This window comes from Oryctolagus cuniculus, chromosome 18, assembly GCF_964237555.1.
Source record: "Oryctolagus cuniculus chromosome 18, mOryCun1.1, whole genome shotgun sequence".
Lineage (NCBI taxonomy): Eukaryota > Metazoa > Chordata > Mammalia > Lagomorpha > Leporidae > Oryctolagus > Oryctolagus cuniculus.
The window spans coordinates 49827656-49848561 of record NC_091449.1 but is presented as its reverse complement, the minus strand read 5'-3'; the positions used below and the strand labels follow the sequence as shown (position 1 = coordinate 49848561).

The following is a 20906-nucleotide window of genomic DNA, read 5'->3' as shown; positions in this document are numbered from 1 at the left end:
GAGCCGAGCCCTGGTGGCTTCACTTCCGATCCAGCTTCCTGCTAATGGGCCTAGGAAAGCAGCAGAAGGCCCACGTGCTTGGGCCCCTGCACTCACCTGGGAGACCCAGAAGAAGCTGCTGGCTCCTGGCGTTGGGCTGACCCAGCCCTGGACCTTTGAGACTGACGCTCTAGATGGAATATCTCTCTCTGTATCTCCCTTGACTCTTTAACTCTGCCTTTCAGATAAATAAAAAATAAATATATCACTTTTTTAATGGTTTATTCCCTTAGAAGGCCCCCTGGTGTCCTGCAAACTGTATGCCTACACTATCTCGGACTAGGACGGCAAGGACAGTGAAGTTGGTGACTCCAGGATTGAGGTGAGGGGCCTGGACCCCCGAGGAGCCCGGTGAGAGGGGAGGCAGCCATGCCTGGGTCCCTACTGACCTCTCTTCTCTCAGTCCACTCCCACCAGAGGCGCTCAAGCCCCGCCCCCGCGGTGTGCCCCGCCTGCTTCCTGCCCAGGCCAGGGGCGAGGCCCTGATCCCAGCCTGGAGCACTGGGTGCAGCCTGCGGGACACAGAGGTGTGCACGCGGCCTCCTTGGAGCATGGGGCTGCACCGAAGGGGAGCTCAGCTCGGCGCCATTGTCTGCGGTCTCCTGCTGCTCCTCGTGATGCTGGCTGCTTTCAGAGATTTTAGATTTTGTGTAGCATCTTTAGGAAACTTACGCATTCAGACCATTTTCCTTTCTAAAAGGCAAATGTTTGAGTTCCTTTTATTCTGGACATCAATCCCTTCTCAGATGAATCATTTGAAACTGTTTCCTCCCCTTCTGCTGGTGTTTCTTCACTCTGTTGATGGATTCCTGTGACCGCAGGGGCAGGGGCAGCACTTAGAAGCCATGGCTGATTCTCAGCGGGTACCAAAGGCCACTCGAGGCTGGTCCCGACACTATTTCTCCCTGGACTGAGGCTGGATCCTGTGCCATGCTGGCTTCCCTGTAGCCTGAAGGGACACAGGCTTTGGAAGCTGCCACTCAAGTGCGTGCCTCTCCAGGGGCTCGGGAGTGCCTCGCTGGGTTCAGATCCACAGGTTCCTATGAAATGTGCAGAACACACCTCTCTGGGGGGGAGCTGGGGACATGGAAAGTCACAAGTGATCAGGGGGATAGACCTTAAGAAGTGCCACCAACAGAGGGAGCCTTGGCCTAGCCGTTAAGACGCCACGTGGGATACTCACAATGATATGTTGGAGCACCAGGGTTCTCTTCCCAGATGGCTGCCATGGCCAGATCTGGGCCAATCTGAAGCCAGGAGCCTCTTCTGGGTCTCCCATGTGGGTACAGGGGCCCAAGGACTTGAGCCATCTTCTTCTGCTTTCCCAGGTGCACTTGCAGGGCGCTGGATCGGAAGTAGAGTAGCCGGGACTCGAACCAGCGTCCATATGGGATGCTGTGGCCCCAGGCGGTGCCCCCCCAGGTCTGCTCTTCATTCCAGCTTCATGGGCACGCACACCCTGGGCGGCAGCAGGTGAGAACTCACCTACTTGGATCCCTGCCACCCATGCAAGAGATCGGGAATGAGTTCCTGGCACAGGCCCAACCACCGCAGGCCTTTGGGGAATATCTCTCCCTCCAGACACTAAGTCAGTCAATGATTAAACAAAGGGAAAACAAGGACCAGGGTCATGTGTGCCTTTCAAAAGAGCCATGACTGAGTAGGGAGGGGCCTGTGGAGACAGTTGAACAGGTAAACTGAGTCCTGACCCGGGGAGGAGCTGGCAGTGCTGGGGGCAGTCACCAGGCAGTGCAGGCGCCAGACCAGTCCCGCGTCCCCGCAGGTCATCCCACTTCTGTCTAGGAGGGGTCCTGATCTTGCCCCCGACTCTCCCAGTGTTTGCAGTCACAGCCCATTGCTCCCTGCTCTCCACCTCCTGGGCCACAGCTGCCAGAACAGTGAGCACAGGAACCCCAGGACAGAGGGGAGGGTCCCGGCACACCGCGCAGGGGCCTGATAGAGGGGAGGAGGCCATTCCTCACCTGTGTGCTGGCCTCTGCCTTCTCAGTCCCACTCTAGCCTGGCCCCTAAGCCCCACCCCCGGGCTCGTCCCCCCTGCTCCCTGCCCAGGCCAAACTCCCCTTTGGGCGGGTTGCCTGAGGCCTTGATCCACCCCTGGAGCACCTGGCACAGCCTCGGGGCCACAGCAGCGCACGCGTGGACCTGCCTCGGACCATGGGGACGCACCAACCTTGCGCGCAGCTCAGCGCCCTGGCCTGCGGGCTCCTGCTGCTCCTCCTTGTCCCAGCCCATGGTGAGGCTCCCGCAGGCAGCAACAGGGACCTGGGTCGGATCTGCCCAATCCTGCAGTTAGAGCCTGCGGCCACGGGAGGGCAGCACCTGTGCTGGTGAAGCCAGCGGGGGTGACAGCAGGGGACCTATGTGCCCAGGGTGAGCCCCTGAGGCTTGGAGAGGGTCAGGGCTGCCCGAGGCCCCAGACACCGAGGAGTGAGCCTATCAGGAGGGGCTCCTAGAGGGCAGCTTGGGTTGAGGGGTCCAGGCGATCCCTTCCTGTGTGTGTGTGGCTGTTGGCGACCCCGTCCGCAGTCCTGAGAACAATTATCAACATCTTCCCCTTGCCAGGGACTTTCTGGGGTGCTCTTGGCCAGAGGCACCTGGTCCCCTCTGAAGGTTAATAGCAGGGAGCATGGGGGCCCGGGCTGATCTCAGAGGCCACAGGGCCCCTCAGCCCACGCGGCTGCTCTGGGGTCAGAGTCTTCCACTTGAAGGCAAAGACCAGGGGCTCTGTGCCTGCCCGGGCCCTCCCTGACTTTCCCAGAGCTCACCCAGGTGAGATGGGGCCTGGGTGTCCGACCCTGGATGCTCTAGGTTGACAGGTCTTCTCCCCCACCCTGTCCCAATCTACTCTGCCCAGGGGCTCCACACTCACCCTCCCCTGTGCCCAGCCCAGCTGGAATTCACCATTCCCCGCCCTTTGCCCAGGCTCTCAAGGATGTCTGAGCCTGGCAGGAAGCTCAGCCTGGCCTTGTAGATGCCTCATTTATTCTTTTATTGATTTTTAAAGATTTACTTATTTGAAAATTGACTGACAGAGGGAGACCAGAGAGCCAGTGCGCTTCCATCTGCCGGTTCACTCCCTAGATGGCTGCAACACTTGGGGATGGGCCCTGTGGACACCAGGAATCAGGCCCGAGGACCTGGGCCAGCTTCCACTGCCTTCTCAGGCTCGTGAGCAGGGAGCTGGATCAGAAGCAGAACAGCTGGGATCCAACAGGCACTCTGATGCGGGATGCTGGTGTGACCGGCGGCAGGCTAAGCTGCGGGGCCGGAACTCCAGCCCCAGTGGCTCAAACAGTATTTCCTGTTGGTCTCATGCTCGGAAAGAATCCAGTTGTCTCTTGGTGTTGTCACAGAGTCTCCCAAAGATAAAAAAAGGACCAGTTTTTCCTTGGAGGAGCCTCTTTTCCCCTGCCCCGCTAAGAACACAAAAATAAATCCCTTGGCCGTATTCTAATGAGTAAGTTGTTTTTTATTCCTGCAAAAGTCTTATTCCTCAAAGAAACAATCGAGGAGGCAGCGTGGAAGCCCAGAGGGTTAAGCTGCCACCTGCGAAGCTGGCATCCCACGTGAGCGCAGGTTTGAGTCCTGACTGTTCCACTTCTGATCCTGCTCCCTGCTGACGCCCCTGGGAAAGCTGAGGGACATGGTCCAAGTGCTTGGGAGACCTGGATGGAGTTGCAGGCTCCTGGCTTTGGTCTGGCCCAGCCCCAGCCATTGTGGCCCTTTGGGGAGTAAACCTGTGGGTGCAAGATCTCTGAGTCTCTTTTCCTTCCTCGCTCTCTCTGTAAGTAGCTCTGCCTTTCACACAAACAAATAAATAAATCTTAGGGGAAACAAAGTAGATGACCACTCAGGACGGAACAGTCACCAGGTTGACACTGAAAGGACACAGGGTGTGTGCGTGTCTGAAATCCAGGTACAAATCGGCCCATAGAGAGCCACAGCTCAGGGAGATGAATGCTAAGGACACTACCTAGAACCCAGACTCCCCCCCACCCCCATTTCCCAGCTTATGCTCTGTGTGTGTGTATAAAAGCCCCTTCCGTGAGCCAGAGGAAGGGGAGTTTGAAGCAAAGACTCTTAACTCCCTGGCCCAGCCACACCAATAATAAAGTCTGACTTGGCCACAGGTGGGTGTGTCTGAGATTGGCCACAGGGTGCATCAGATGAGGGGTGCGTTCTGCTGGTCCTCCAGCAGGCTGCAGGCTATTCCTAAACTGGGAGTCTATTCCTAAACTGGGAGTCTATTCCTGAACTGGGAGTCTATTCCTGAACTGGGAGTCTGTTCCTGAACTGGGAGTCTATTCCTGAACTGGGAGTCTATTCCTGAACTGGGAGTCTATTCCTGAACTGGGAGTCTATTCCTGAACTGGGAGTCTATTCCTAAATTCCAGAGCGCCTATTCCAAAACTGGGACGCTCGAGTTCTGTACGGAAAGCCGCATCGTGTTTGCGTGTATGTGCCACAGTTCTCTGGCACACGTTAAATCATCCCCAGATGAGTTCTACCACACAATGCAAGTGCTGGGTGAGTAACTGTTATATCAGTGTCAGGAAGAGTGAGAGAAAAGTCTGTAATACTGAGCACAGACACACAATATATTTCCTGAATATTTTCGGTCTGAAAAGTTCGTTGCTTCTATGGTTCCTGAGCCCACATAGAGGAAGAATGTAATTAAAAACCATGAGTGGAAAAGGTGACTGGTATCACGGGCTTCTGTCCACCCAGCCTAGGGCCTCCTGCTCAGGGGCCAGCAAGGTTCCCAGCGCCTTGCACCATGTCCACTGTGCACTTCCATGGCTGTTTATTCCATTCACAGAGATCACTCTGTCAGTTCTTCCACTCGGTGCAATCCCGGCCTCAGCATCAGAAACACACTGCTCTGCTTCCTATCACTATGGAAACGCTATTTCTGGCCGCTCATTTGAGTGGAATCATAAGGCACTTGCAGGAAATCTGTTTGTAGGTCCGAGTCCTTGGCAATACCGAGGTGCTGATGCCAAGGAGAGGCCACAGCAGCAGTGTGGGAGTGCAGCTCATGGGGAGCCCCACCTGATGCGCCTCTCTGCCCACAGGCCAGGACTCTGCCAGCCCCATCCGGAACACGCACACGGGGCAGGTGCGCGGGAGCCTGGTCCACGTGGAAGGCACCGATGCGGGCGTCCACACCTTCCTGGGAATTCCCTTTGCCAAGCCACCTCTGGGGCCGCTGCGCTTTGCACCTCCTGAACCTGCTGAAGCTTGGAGTGGAGTGAGGGACGGGACCTCCCACCCAGCCATGTAAGCGCTCCCAGGGCACAGGGGAGCTCTGGACCTGGGGTGGGGGGAGGAGATCCTTTGAGCAGTGGGCCAGGCCCAGCTGTCCTTTAACTCACACCTGAAAGCCACGATCCTCCTGTGTGCAGGATTGCCATGTGCAGGTTTCCAGCAAGCCTGCGAAGGCTCAGGAGGCTCCTGGCTGCTGCCAGGCTCCTGCCCAGGACTTGACACTCAGAGGGCGTGAGCTCCAGGTGCTGCAGAGTGTGCAGAGACCCACCTCCCCTCGTTCACTTTCGCCACAGGTTCTGTGCAGCCAGGGGTGCTGGCACTGGGTGAGGGCCAGCTTGGCTCCATGACATCTGCAGGAGTCCCTGATCTCCCTGACTTCCAGCAGCAAACCCTGCAGGTCCCTGAGAAGGGAACATTGGTGGCTGCCATGGTCACTGAGCCAAAGGACACTGGCCAAGGGACATTTGTCTGTCCTTACGACTGAGAGGGTGGGAGCGATGAGGTTCCCAGAGAGTCTAGAATTAAGGCCACAGAAGCCCACCTGGCCTTCCTGGAGAAACGCCATCCGTCCACCCAGGCAGCATGTATGGCAGGCTGGCCTGCTCCGGGCATGGCTGGGTCTGTCATCCAGCAATGATGTCACCTCCACTGAGTGTCACTGCAGTCACGACCTCCCTCAAGTCTCCTGAGAGTCAGGAAGTGGTGCCCAAGTCCCTCACACACCTGAGGCTCCCTGGATGTCGGCGCCATCCCGACTTGCCCAGAGTCTAAGAGGTGTATCATGGTGGGAAGGGCGTAGAGTAGGACCATGAGTGAGCAGCGTTGCAGGAGGCAGGGGATGGGGAGGGTCTGGTGTGGGCCACTGCAGAGCCCTGGACTAGCATCTTGCCTTGTGTGGCTCCAGGTGTCTGCAGGACTTGGCTATGATGGGTCAAGATGTTCTGCAGGTGAACATCACCCCACCTTCAATCCCCATGTCCGAGGACTGCCTGTACCTCAACATCTACTCGCCTGCACATGCCCGTGAGGGCTCTGACCTGCCTGTGAGTGTGGGGCAGGGTCGGCCGGGGTGGGAGGACATTGCCTTCTGCTAGAAGATGAGAAAGGAGAAGCTGAGCACAGGCCCTCCTGTGAGCGCACCCTGTCCAGAAGCCTCTCACTCTCAGAGCCAAGAAGTGCTGCTCCCCAACGGTGGGCAGCTGAGGCCTGGGCGTGGGGTCCCAGGGGCCTGGCTGCTGTCAGAGGTCAGAATGAGTGGGTCCTGGATGGCCCCAGGACACTGCCATCATCCTCACACCCAGGAGACTCACTCTGCTGTGTGGTGAGGGCTGACCTTGGAGGTCACACAGGACATCAGCCATGGACGCTTGGGCAGCCCCTGGGGAGGGAGGGCACTTTGAATGACATCCATGTGGAAGGACCAAGACTCAGCCCTTAGCTTTCCACCTCACTGCAGGTTCTGGAATTGATGCAGCCAAGCTCTGAAACAAGGGCTAGAACTCCAAGGATGGGAGGCCTGGCCTTCCTGCTGGCACTGGGACCCTGGCTCATGTCCCAGATCCTGCTGTCTTGGTGGTGTTCAGTGTGCTGGGCACCTGCACAGATCCCAAAATTGGTTAGATCAGCTTGGAGATGAGCAGGCTTTAGGCTGGGGGAGCCACAGGGTCCATCCTTGACCCCCCAGGTGATGGTGTGGATCCACGGTGGCGGAATGACTCTGGGCATGGCTTCCATGTATGATGGTTCTGCGCTGGCGGCATTTGAGGACGTGGTGGTGGTCACCATCCAGTACCGCCTGGGAGTCCTGGGCTTCTTCAGGTGAGACCTGGGCTGGGATGGGCCCTGGGGGAAGTGTGGCACCAGGACAGCCCTGTGACCCCTGTGCCTGCCACTTCTCAGCACTGGAGACCAGCACGCCGCCGGCAACTGGGGCTACCTGGACCAAGTGGCCGCGCTGCGCTGGGTCCAGCACAATATTGGAGGCAACCCTGGCCGGGTCACCATTTTCGGCGTGTCTTCTGTTGGCACGAGTGTGTCTCGCATGTGCTGTCACCCATGTCTCAAGGTCTCTTCCACGGAGCCATCATGGAGAGTGGGGTGGCCGTGCTGCCCGGCCTCATCACCAGCTCGTCTGAGGTGGTCTCCACAGTGAGTGTCCTCACTGCCCAGCCAGCACTGCTGCTCCTGCCTCTATTACAGTCTCAGGGAAATGAGCACAGCGTGGACCATTGGGTACACAGGCACAGCTGCCTATTGGGGAATTGGTGAGGGGTTCCAGGGCCAGAATTTGCAATCTGAGCCCCAGCAGAGACAAAAGTGATTCTTGGCTCTGCCACTATGCCCGCCTGAGCCCCAGGTTGTCAGCAACCAGCACAGCAGGTGCTGCCCACTGCGGCTGGGCGGTGCCAAGTCATGGGGCAGGAGCAACAATCAGCTTCCACTGCAGCCGTGCACACACCACACCCTGTGTGATTTGGGGTACATCTGCCTTCAGTGGGGCCGTGGGCAACCCCCAGTCTCCAGCATGGCTGTGCCAGCCCCTGTGTGGTCCCGTTACAGGTGGTGGCCAACCTGTCTGGCTGTGGCCAGGTGGACTCAGAGACCCTGGTGCGCTGCTTGAGGGCCAAGAGTGAAGAGGAGATGCTGGCCATCACCCAGGTTGGGCCCCTTGCACGTGGGTGAGGGGGTGATGGGCTTGTGTGCACCTCATAGTCCTTGGGGCTGCTACCTCCCATCCATGCCTGCTGACATCCCAGCCGTGGATGGGAACAGGAGGTGCAGTCCTGGATCCCAGTCTGGGGACCCCCAGGTGGGATTGAGTACCCTGGGCTGAGCCAGGCATGGGGATTTACACAGAGGGAACCATAAAATACCTGGGACACAAGCTTTCTCCCTGATCCCACATGACACCAGGTCTTCAAGGTCATCGCAGGGTGGTGGACAGAGTCTTCCTGCCCAGACACCCCGAGGAGCTGCTGGCCTCGGCTGACTTTCAACCCGTCCCCAGCATCATTGGTTCAAGAACGATGAGTATGGCTGGGTCATCCCTAGGGTGAGTGCCCACATTGCCCATGAGATGGGCAGGTTTCTGGGCTTCAAACCTCCAGGCCCAGCCATACACACTTGGGACTCTCGCCTCTCCACTCAGGTCCTACTAGGTACTGACCCTCAAGAGGAGAGAGACAGAGGGGCCATAAAGGAACTAACATATCAAGCAACAAAACGGCTGGTGAGGCCCCCACACTCCTGCCACAACAGAGCGCACCTCAGGCACCTGCCCACACAGGGACTCCAGGAACCAAGGCACTGCTCTGTGCTTAGGGGAGGGGTCTCCGAGAGCTTGGTTCTTCCCCCAGTTTCTGACTATACAGGACCTCCGTCCCCCAGCCTGAGCCTGCTGCCTCCCTCCCAGGAGCTGCTCCCCTCACTCCTTCCCCTTCCCCTGGGCCAGATGCTGCCTCCCGCTTTGGGGACCTGTTGATGGACGAGTACATGGGGAGCAATGAGGACCCCAAGACCCTCATGGCCCAGTTCCAGGAGATGATGGCAGACGCCATGTTCGTGATGCCTGCACTCCGAGTAGCACATTCCCAGCGTGAGTTCATCTGGGACTGAGGCCTCACTCGCTAGGGGCAGCTCAGAGCTGGGTCCTTTCCTGAGGGTGACGCCTGTCCTGTCCAGGTCCTGATCCATGTCTAATGGGGTCTCAGGGTGCTGGGGACCTGGTGTCACTCCTCTCACTAAACCCCCATGACTGAACCTGGAGATGGACATCTTGGCTATGGAAGGGGGGAGGAGACGGCTGAGTGAGTTCCACTCACTGTTCCCAGACCTCATAGCCACGAAGCACAAGGCCAGATCTAATCCAGGCCATGCCCACTGCAACTGCTCCCCCCAGGTTTCTGCTATACTGCCAGGACCCAGCCTAGTGTGGCAGTGATGTGTGGTCCCCATGGTCACGCATCTCCTTGTTCATCCCCAGGTGCCCACGCCCCTGTCTACTTCTACGAGTTCCAGCATCGACCCAGCTTCACAAAGGACCTCAGGCCGCCCCACATGAGGGCCGACCACGGCGATGAGCTACTCTTTGTGTTCAGATCACATTTCTTTGGCAGCAAAGGTGAATCTTCCTCCATCACCAGGATGGGATGAGGTCCAGGCTCTCTCTGAGGGGCTCTGCACCCCCACTGGGATGAAAGCAGGAGGCTCAGATGGGATCCAGGGTCCGAAGTCTTACAGCTCAGAGGGCAGAGCAGGTTTGGGTCTGAGAGCCCTGAGGGTGCAGCCTCTGCTCCCTCCTCTTCTGCCCTCCCAGGGATGAGTGTCCAGCCTGGGTGCACTTGGGTTCAAAGTCAGGTCTGTTTCCTGAGCAATGTCCCAGGGACAGAGGGAAGTAAGCATTTAGTCCAGGAAGAAGCCAGTGTCAATGATTTAGGGAATGACTGGGGACGTGGAGCGTGACAAAGCAGGTCCCACTGGTGAGGGAAAGACATACAGGTTCGCCAGTAGCCGAGGGTCAGCTCCACCTGGGCTGGTGTGCGTGGTGCATGATGGGCAGCAGGACTGGGGTGGCCCGAGCTGACCCTGCCCCTCCCCTCTGCAGTGCCCCTCACTGAGGAGGAGGAGCTGCTGAGCAGGAGGGTGATGAAGTACTGGGTCAACTTTGCTCGCAACGGGTGAGACAAACCCCCCCAAATCCCCAGGGACCTGGGACCTTCTGCCCTCCCTCCTCTGGGGGGACCTCACCAGCATCCAGGGTCCTAAGTCACGTGACAGCGCCCTCCCCAGCTGCAGGACCCACTGGCACTCACAGGGGCCCTGGGACCAGGCACATCTTCCCATCTCCCAGTGACCTGGGGTGGCCATGAGCTGCTCTGCCCAGAGGATCCCTGAGTGGGGAGGGACAGGCCAGGTCAGGTTGCTGGGTTTCCACGTGGGGCTGTCACTAGAGCAAGGTCGTTGATATCCTTCTGGAAACCCATTCCTCACCCCACCTGGCTTGCAAGGTGGCCTGGCAGGACCCTAGATAGGTGCTCAGGGCTGGGCTGGACAGGGCTCAAAGTGACTCGGTGCCCCCTTCCTGACTTCTTGTTTGCAAGAACCCCAACGGCGAGGGCCTGCCGCACTGGCCCGTGTTTGACCAGGACGAGCGATACCTGCAGCTGAACGTGCAGCCTGCTGTGGGCCAGGCCCTGAAGGCCCGCAGGCTCCAGTTCTGGACCCACACCCTGCCCCAGAGGGTCCAGGAGCTAAGAGGAGCTGAGCAGAAGCACACAGAGCTGTAGCTGCCAGTGTGGGGGTGGGGGACAGGGGCTCCAGTGCAGGTGGGGCCCGATGCACTCACACACATCCACGGAGGAGCCATGCATTCAGCAGTCTCGTGGCCACTCAGTCCTCCTGGCCTCCATGCACTCAGCAGACCATTGTGGAGAACCCATGCTTGAGGTTCATTGCCAACCTGCCCTGGGGCCCCTCGTGTGAGACACACCCAGTGCACCCTCCATGCAGCTGTGTTGGGCAACACCAGTGCCAGCCCAGCTTGCTCAACACCCACTGGGCTTGGGTCCCTCCCAACGTCCTCTGTTTTACCCACTTCCCTCTCCTGTCCTCCCAGTCCCTGGCCCTCCCCACATGGAGGGAGCTGCGTTGGGGATTGTTGCCCACACATGGGTGCCTTAAGACCCCTCCTCCTCCTCCCAGCATGCCTGTGATCTCACATCTCTTAGAGGCCACAGAGGACCCGGACTCCAGGAGTCACCGTGGCTTCGTCCCTGCAGGCTGCCATGAGTGGCGCCCTAATCCCATCCATGCAGCACAAATAAAGGGTTCCAGTCCTTTCACGGCTGAGTCACATTCACCTGAGTGAACCTGCCATGTTTTCTTAGACCCTCAGCTCTCTAAGACACCTGGTTACCTGCACAGCTGGGTACCATGAATCATTAGTGCAGTAACAATGGTGTATAGGGCTGTTGTTTGCACAGGGGGTTAAACCTCTACCACGTTCCTGACATCTCATATGAGCGACAGTTCAGGTCCCAGCTGCTCTACTCCTGATCCAGATCTCTGCAAGTGCACCTGGGAAAGCAGCAGAGGAGGGCCCAAGTGCTTGTGCCACTGACTCCTTCATGGGGTACACAGATAATGTTTCTCCCTCTGGACTTTGCACTGGGCTAGCCCTGGCCATAGTGGCTGAGAGAGCCCTGGGTTGAGCAGAGGTCAAGGCCAGTTCTCAGGAGCCACAAAGTCAGCCTTCATGAGCCAGGATCCACTTCCCCTGGGGGCTCCCGTGCCCAGGCTGCTCCTCCTTCCTGCAGGGAGCCTGATGTTTCCTACACTCAGGCTGACTCCCGGCACCCCCACTGCTGTCACAGGACCACACGTACCCTGCTGGGTGCCCGGTGGGGAAGGTGTGGGCCCTGGGTCTTACATTTTACTCAAGCTTCTTGTCCCCATGGAGATGAGGATTCACAGCAGCAGCAGCCACAGGCAGTGCACAAAAGCAGCTTTGATTTCAAGGAGAGAGAGCGTGACCACACCTGCACGCCTACTGAGGGCCACCACCCACAGAGAGACCCTCAGCAGGAATGGGCCAGGGTTGCCAGGAGGAAGAGAGGAAGAGGCAGCCCAAGGAGGATTCCCAAGCACAGCCAGGGGCAGAGAGGGCCCTCCCCTTTCTCATCCCAGGGGCGGTGCCCTAAATGCATAACCCAGTGGGGTGGGATCTCACCTGTGGGAATAGTGAAGGGATTGTTATGGCCACTCCATCCAGAATTTCACTTCCATGTTTCCATCATGGCTTCTCCTTCCTGGTCCCAGCTGAGACACAGCTGCATCTTGGGAAAGTGGTATAAAAGACTGACAAGCAAAGGGATAAAGTTACAATGCAGGGCTGGCAAAGTTCCAGCTCCCGAATTCATTGTTCTTCCTGCCTGGTTCCAAGTATCAGGACCAGCAGGTTTTCACTGTCAAGGAGAGGACAGAACTGTGTCTCAGAAGAAGCTGGGGACACAGCACACATTGGGTTCAGCCTTAGTTAGTGCCATGGTCACTGCCTCTCAAAACCTGGACCCTGAGTGAGCAGGGAGGGGATGGGCAGAGTCGGGAAAGGATGGAGGAGGGGCCTGGACCCAGTGGGCACCCAGCCTGGAAACCAAGGAGGAGCTTCCAGGATCCGGGACAGTGACACCTGCCAGCCTTGGCTCAGGTGACCCCTGGGGCAGGGGCTGTGGCACAGAGCAGTGAGCCACCATCTGCAGTGCCTTCATCCCATGTAGGCACACAGCTGAGCCCCTGCGGCTTCACTTCCGATCCAGCTTCCTGCTAATGGGCCTAGGAAAGCAGCAGAAGGCCCACGTGCTTGGGCCCCTGCACTCACCTGGGAGACCCAGAAGAAGCTGCTGGCTCCTGGCGTTGGGCTGACCCAGCCCTGGACGTTTGAGACTGACCCTGTAGATGGAAGATCTCTCTCTGTGTCTCTCTTGACTCTTTAACTCTGCCTTTCAGATAAATAAAAAATAAATATATCACTTTTTTAATGGTTTATTCCCTTAGAAGGCCCCCTGGTGTCCTGCTTTCTGTATGCCTACACTATCTCGGACTAGGACGGCAAGGACAGTGAAGTTGGTGACTCCAGGATTGAGGTGAGGGGCCTGGACCCCCGAGCAGCCCGGTGAGAGGGGAGGCAGTCATGCCTGGGTCCCTACTGACCTCTCTTCTCTCACTCCACTCCCACCAGAGGCGCTCAAGCCCCGCCCCCGCGGTGTGCCCCACCTGCTTCCTGCCCAGGTCAGGGGCGAGGCCCTGATCCAAGCCTGGAACACTGGGTGCAGCCTGCGGGACACAGAGGTGTGCACACGGCCTCCTTGGAGCATGGGGCTGCACCGAAGGGGAGCTCGGCTCGGCGCCATTGTCTGCGGTCTCCTGCTGCTCCTGGACCCAGGTCACGGTGAGGATTCCCTGGAAGCAACAGGGACCAAGGTCAGATCTGCCCAATCCTGCAGTTAGAGCCAGAGGCCACAGGAGGGCAGCACCTGGGAGGTTGGAGCTGGCAGAGGTGACAGTGGGGGACCTGGGCGCCCACCATGGTCTCCTGAGGCTCCAGGCACGGAGGAATGAGCCCAGCACGAAGGCTCTGAGCAGCGCTGGTCGGGTCAGCAGCCGGGACAGGAAGGGGCGTGGGGAATGGGGCCCTTTCCCTCCCTTGCTTGAGGCTGTGGTGACTGTGCCCTCCCCAGGACACTGATGAACCTGCCCTGGGCTGTGTGTCTGCCAGGGTCTCCTCTGACCCAGTGCAGGCAGGGGTCCTCCTGGGCTGGATTCCAGGGCAAAGGTGACCACACCTCCGTGCCTGGCATTCTGGGAGCCCAGGCCAAGAGGGCACCACTCCTGGGTGTGTCGTGGAGCCTTTATCTCCTCATTCCAAAGGCCCAATACTGCAGCTGGCATTGCAGAGCAAGTCAGCACTGTGCACTGGCGGCCCCTAGGAACACTGGCTCCAGCTCTGCCTGCTCCTCTCACAGTGCAGCTGCCTGTAACGTGCCTGGGAAAGCAGTGGAAGATGGCTCTGTCCCAGGCCCCTGATGCTCCCATGTGGGACACCCTGCTGGAGTTCAAGGCTCCTGGCTGAGGCCTTGGTGGTGCCTTTTGGAAAATGAACCAGCAGATGAGCTCCTTTGCTCGCTCCCTCGCTCTCTCTCTCTCTCTAACATGATCTTTCCAAAAAATAGCTCTTTAAAGAGAATAAAAATCGTGAAAAGCCAGGTCTCTAACCCCACCCTCTCCCTATCTAATCCCCAGCACAGTCCCCACTCCTCCTCCTCCATGCTCACCCACGGGCTCCCCGCCTGCCCTGCAATGCACAGACTCTCCCGGCGACCAGGACCTTCCAGGCAGATCGTCTCCCCCACATCACTGTGGTTCCTAATAAAGTAATATCTGGGGCTGGGTCCCCACTCAGAGAGGGGGCAGTTGTTCCCCAAGGACCCTGGGAGTCGCTGTGCGTGTCCGGGGCAGGAAACACGGCAGCGTCTGCACGAAAGCCACCCCTGTCCTCCGTGGACTCTGCTGAGCTCAGCTCACTGTCAGCCTCACAGCCGGAACTGCTGCTGCAGGCAGCGCTGTCCTCCATGGTTGGGGCGAACGACAAGGACAAGGTCGGGACCAGCTCAGGACAGAGGCGCTGTTTACTCACTGCTCCGGGACCAGGCTCTCCTCTCCCTGACCCAGGGGCCCAGAGCACCCTTGTGGCCCGGTATCGCCTACTGTGACATGGGAGGTTCCTCCCGAGGAGGAGTCAGCTTCCATGGGCTGGGGATGATTGATTTCTGCTGGTTTGAAGGCAGAGACACAGGGAAAGAGGGAGAGACAGAGTGAGAAAGAGCTCTCCCCTCCACGGTCTCCCTCAGACGCCCGCTGTGTTAGGAGGGGAGCATCCCAGCGGCCTTGCTACTGCTGCTCCAAGTGTCTGCCCAACAGTTGGCACTTCCCTTGGGCTTCTACCGAGGGTGGGACCTGCAGGGCGGGTGGAGCTCCAGGTTAAGTGTTGCAGGACTGCCCGTCAGGTTCCCAGAGCAGGTGTCCTGTTTCCCTACCCCAGCGATGCACAGAGGTCCCCTCCCCACCCCCGCGCCCGCGCTCTGCACCCCTGTGCGGTTGCCCTGTGTTGCAGAGTCTCCCTCACGCTTCAGCTCCCCCTCGCTGTGCTCTTCCTCCTGATTCCTATGTTGAGAAACCGGTGTACCCCTGGCTCTCTCTGGAGGGGGAGGACCGTCCCTGTGGTGCCTTCTGGCCGTTCCTCTGTCCCCTCACCCTGTGCACACAGGAATTGTACCTAGAGGCTCCATCAGCTTCAGCTGTTAGGGTTCCGCTTCTGTTATTTCTTGTTTTGGGAAGGCCAGCATGTGGTGCTGTCCTCACCATAGAACATCTCGACCTTTTCATATCTGATTCGTGGCACAACACAGATCCTTGAGGGACAGCATGAGAGCAGCAGTGAACCTGCATCAGGGAGCTGGATCTGGGGTGAAGCAGCCAGGATGGAACTGTGTAGGGGATGCTGGCCATGCAGGCTGTGGGTGCACCCGAGCGCCACTACATCGCCCCCTAGAGGATGCTTCCTTTCTTCCCTTCTTGTGGCCTGGAGCATGAGCCTCCTAGCAGGGGAGCCTGGTCAGTCTGGTGCTCACAGCTCTACCTCCTGTGACCGAGGGCAGTCAGCAGAAAGGACGCTCTCCTCGCCCCCAGGGCTGTCACCTGCGCTGACTCCTAGTGCTCAGGGAGGGTGCTAGGTCCCAGGAGCCTCGGGAGCTGTGGGATGTCCTGGGCTGGGCAGGGACAGCACTGCTGGCTGGGAGATGGGGAGAGTTTCTCATGCAGGACGTTGGTCAGGTCAGTGTTTGTAGGTCCGAGGCCTTGGCAAGGCTGAGGTGCTGATGCCAAGGAGAGGCCACAGCAGCAGTGTGGGAGGGCAGCTCATGGGGAGCCCCCACCTGACACCTCTCTGCCCACAGGCCAGGACTCTGCCAGCCCCATCCGGAACACGCACACGGGGCAGGTGCGCGGGAGCCTGGTCCACATGGAAGGCAGCGATGCGGGCGTCCACACCTTCCTGGGAATTCCCTTTGCTAAGCCACCTGTGGGGCCGCTGCGCTTTGCACCTCCTGAACCTGCTGAAGCTTGGAGTGGAGTGAGGGATGGGACCTCCCACCCAGCCATGTAAGCGCTCCCAGGGCACAGGGGAGCTCCGGCCCTGGGGGGAGGTCAGGGGAAAGATCCTCTGAGTTCTGGACTAGGCCCAGCAGTCTGGGACAGAGCTCCCATAACCAGCTTTCCCTGTGGGTGATGGCTCCCTTTTGCGTTATTCAGTGAGTCTGCTTAGGCTTCTGGATTCAGTGACCATGAAATGCTTTGGGGCCAGAACGTGGCACTCAGAGCACATTAAATCCAGGTACAGAGAGAAAAGCAGAGACGCTCTCCCCGTGTCCAGGAGAGGCCACAGGCTCTCTGCCTGCAGGGGGCGCTGTGTCTGCGTGAGGTTCACCTGGCTCCACATGCTTGTAGGAGGCCCTGACTCCATCAGCAGATCCTGCAACTCCCTGAGATGGGCACCAGAGAGGGTCGTCCTGGTCACTGAGCCAACGACAGGACAAGACATTGGCCAGGGACCCGTGTATGCCCTTAGGACTGGAGACTGTGGGAACGGGGAGGTTCTGAAGGTGAGGGTCGTCTACTGCCCTTCCTGGGGAAACGCCACCCGTCCATCCAGGCTCGTGTGCGGGAGGCTGGCCTGCTCCGGCGTGGCTGGGTCTGGGCATCCAGCACTGAGTGTCCCTCCTGCAGTCAGGACTTCCCACAGAGTCCCCTGTCAGTCAAGAGTGGTCCCCAGATTCTCAGACACCTGAGGTTCCCTGATGTTGGACCATCCCAGCTCACCCAGAGTGCAGGACCTGGATCCTGGTGGGAAGTGTCTTATGGAAGCCCATGAGTGAGCAGGGCTGTAGGAGGAGGCCCGGGGAGGGTCGGGCACACTAGACCCAGGCTCTAGACTAATGGCTGCCTTGGGTGGCTCCAGGTGTCTGCAGAATTTGGCTATGATGGGTCAAGGTGTTCTGCAGCTGAACCTCACCCCGCCGTCCATCCCCATTACTGAGGACTGCCTGTACCTCAGCATCTACTCGCCTGCACATGCCCGTGAGGGCTCTGACCTTGCTGTGAGTGTGGGTCAGGGTGGGCCGGGGTGGGAGGGCATTGCCTTCTGCTAGAAGATGAGAAAGGAGAAGCTGAGCACGGGCCCTCCTGTGAGCACACCCTGTCCAGAAGCCTCTCACTATGGGAGCCAAGAACTGCTGCTCCCCCACGGTGGGCAGCTGAGCCTTTGGCATGGGATCCCAGGGGCTGAGATGTCAGAGGTCAGACTGATGTTCTTGAATGGACCCGGGACACCTCAGCACCCTCATGCCCAGGAGGCACACTCAGTGACCCCTGGCTACCCTCAGAGGTCACCAGAGCTCCCAGCCACGGATGATGTGGGGGCCTAAAGAAGGGAAGGCACTAGGATGAGTATCCGTGTGGATTGATGAGATAGACAGCCGGTATTTGTTCACCTCAAAATGGGTTCTGAAATTGACGGACCCAGGCTTTGAACATGGAATTGTATTCCAATGATAGGAGGACTGGCCTACCCGGTGTTTCCTGGATCCCTGGCTCATGGCCCAGATTCTGCAGTCTGGGTGGAGTTCATAGTGCTGGGCACCTACACAGATCGCAAGACTGGTTAGATCAGCTTGGGGATGAGCAGGCTTTAGGTTGGAGGAAACCAGCAGATAATTCCTTGACTTTGCCAGGTGATGGTGTGGATCCACGGTGGTGCACTGGCTGTAGGCATGGCTTCCATGTATGACAGTTCTGCCCTGGCGGCATTTGAGGACGTGGTGGTGGTCACCATCCAGTACCGCCTGGGAGTCCTGGGCTTCTTCAGGTGAGACCGGGGCTGGGGTGGGCACTGCAGGATGAGTGGCACCAGGACAGCCCTGTGACCCCTGTGCCTGCCACTTCTCAGCACTGGAGTCCAGTACGCCACTGGAATCTCGGGCTACCTGGACCAAGTGGCCGCGCTGCGCTGGGTCCAGCAGAATATCGCCCACTTTGGAGGCAACCCTGGCCGGGTCACCATTTTCGGCGTGTCTGCAGCTGGCACAAGTGTGTCATCCCATGTGCTGTCACCCATGTCCCAAGGTCTCTTCCATGGAGCCATCATGGAGAGTGGGGTGGCCCTGCTGCCCACCCTCATCCCCAGGTCATCTGAGGTGGTCTCCACTGTGAGTGTCCTCACTGCCCAGGCCTGCTGCTCCTGCCTATACTTCATCTCTGATCAAGGGGCACAAGGAGGGAGGACCATCGGGTTCTCAGGCCCTGCTGCCTACCACTGCATTACTGAGAGGCTCTAGGGTTAGAAGCCACACACCTGTGTCCCAGCAGAGGCGGAGGTGGTTCTCAGCTCCACCAGCTGCCTGCCCTGAGCCCCAGGTTTTCAGCAACCAGCTCAGCAGGTGCTGCCCATTGCGGCTGGGCGGTGCCAAGTCATGGGGCAGGAGCAACAATCAGCTTCCACTGCAGCCGTGCACACACCACACCCTGTGTGATTTGGGTTGCAGCTGCCTCCAGTGGTGCCTTGGAAAACCCCCACGACTCCAGCATGGCTGTGCCAGCCCCTGTGTGGTCCCGTTACAGGTGGTGGCCAACCTGTCTGGCTGTGGCCAGGTGGACTCTGAGACCCTGGTGCGCTGCTTGCAGGCCAAGAGTGAAGAGGAGATGCTGGCCATCACCCAGGTCGGGCCCCGTGCACGTGGGTGAGGGGGTGATGGGCTTGTGTGCACCTCATAGTCCCTGGGGCTGCTACCTCCCATCCACGCCTCCTGACATCCCAGCTGTGGATTGAACAGGGGACCCAGTATTGTATGCCAGACTTGGGAACCCCCGGGTGGGAGTCAGCACCCAGGGCTGACCCAGGCATGGGAGATGTACACAGAGGTCTTTGAGAATACCTGGGACACAAAAATTCTCCCTCACCCTGTGTGACCCCCAGGTCTTCAAGGTCATCAAAGGCATGGTGGAGGGGTCTTCCTGCCCAGACACCCCGAGGAGCTGCTGGCCTCGGATGACTTTCATCCCGTCCCCAGCATCATTGGTGTCAACAATGATGAGTATGGCTGGGTCATCCCCAAGGTGAGTGCCCACATTGCCCATGTGGTGGGCAGGTTTCTGGGCTTCAAACCTCCAGCCCCAGCCATGTCCAACATGGGACTCTCTCATCTCCATTCAGCTCCGACTTGCCACTGACCCTCAAGAGAGAAGAGACAGAGGGGCCATGAAGGAACTAACATATCAAGCAACAAAACGGCTGGTGAGGCCCCCAGGCTCCTGCCACAACAGAGCGCACCTCAGGCACCTGCCCACACAGGGACTCCAGGAACCAAGGCTCTGCCGTGTGTTTGGGTAGGGTCTCCCGGAGCCTGGTTCTTCCCCCAGTTTCTGACTATACAGGACCTCCGTCCCCCAGCCTGAACCTGCTGCCTCCCTCCCAGGAGCTGCTCCCCTCACTCCCTCCCCTTCCCCTGGGCCAGATGCTGCCTCCCGCTTTGGGGGACCAGTTGATGGACGAGTACATGGGGAGCAATGAGGACCCCAAGTCCCTCATGGCCCAGCTCCAGGAGATGATGGCAGACGCCATGTTCGTGATGCCTGCACTCCGAGTAGCACATTTCCAGCGTGAGTTCATCTGGGACTGAGGCCTCACTCGCTAGGGGGCAGCTCAGAGCTGGGTGCTTTCCTGAGGGTGACGCCTGTCCTGTCCAGGTCCTGATCCATGTCTTAAGTGGGCCCCAGAGTGCCGGGGACTTGGTGTTGCTCCTCTCAGTAACCCTCCATGACAGTTCCAGAGATGGAAATCTCGGCTATGGAAGGGGGGAGGAGACGGGGCTGTGAGCTCCACTGATTGTTTCAAGACCTCACAGCCACAAACCTCAAGGCTGGATCTAACCCAGGGCTTGCACATTGCACCTGTTCCCCTGCTACTTCTCCCCAACTGCCCAGGACCCAGCCTGGTGCAGCAATTACATTTCGAAACTATGGTTATTGTAGGAGAACTCTGGGGAAGGGGCCAAATCTCGCCCTGTCCATCCCCAGGTACCCACGCCCCTGTCTACTTCTACGAGTTCCAGCATCGACCCAGCTTCACAAAGGACCTCAGGCCGCACCACGTGAATACCGACCACGGCCGTGAGCTGCTCTTTATCTTCACATCACATTTCTTTGGCAGCTAAGGTGAATCCTCCTCCTTTACCAGGATGGGATGAGGTCCAGGCTCTCTCTGAGGGGCTCTGCACCCACCATTGGGATGAAAGCAGGAGGCTCAGATGGGATCCAGGGTCCTACGTCTTACAGCTCAGAGGGCAGAGCCAGGTTTGGGTCTGAGAGCCCGCAGGGTGCAGCCTCTGCTCCCTCCTCCTCTGCCTGCCCAAAGATGAATGTCCAGCCTGGGTGTACAGCAGGTTCAAAGTCACGTCTGTTTCCTTGCAAATGTCCCAGGGACAGAGGGAAGCTACCATCTAGGTAAAGAAATATCCAGAGTTGATGACTTAGGGGATGACTGGGACATGAAAATGACAAAGGCTGGTCTCACTAGTGAAGGAAAGACATAGAGGTTGGGGGGTAGCCGAGGATCAGCTCCACCTGGGCTGGGAGCGTGGTGCATGAAGGGCAGAAGCACTGGGGTGGCCCACACTGACCCTGCCCCTCCCCTCTTCAGTGCCCCTCACTGAGGAGGAGGAGCTGCTGAGCAGGAGGGTGATGAAGTACTGGGCCAACTTTGCTCGCAACGGGTGAGACGACCCCCCCCAAATCCCCGGGGACCTGGGACCTTCTGCCCTCCCTCCTGTGTGGGGACCTCACCAAAATCCAGGGTCCTAAGACACGTGACAGTGCCCTCCCCAGCTGCAGGACCCACGGCACTCACAGGGTCCCTAGGGACCAGGCACACTCTTCCCATCTCCCAGTGACCTTGGGGTGGGCCACAAGCTGCT

General features: G+C 58.8%; 2 pseudogenes; both read left to right on the top strand.

The window, feature by feature from the left end:
- Positions 1 to 2214: 2214 nt before the first annotated feature.
- Positions 2215 to 10008, top strand: LOC138843231 (cocaine esterase-like; annotated as a pseudogene).
- A 7655-nt stretch (positions 10009 to 17663) lies between these two features.
- LOC138846549 (cocaine esterase-like) lies at positions 17664 to 19403 on the top strand (annotated as a pseudogene).
- Positions 19404 to 20906: the final 1503 nt, after the last annotated feature.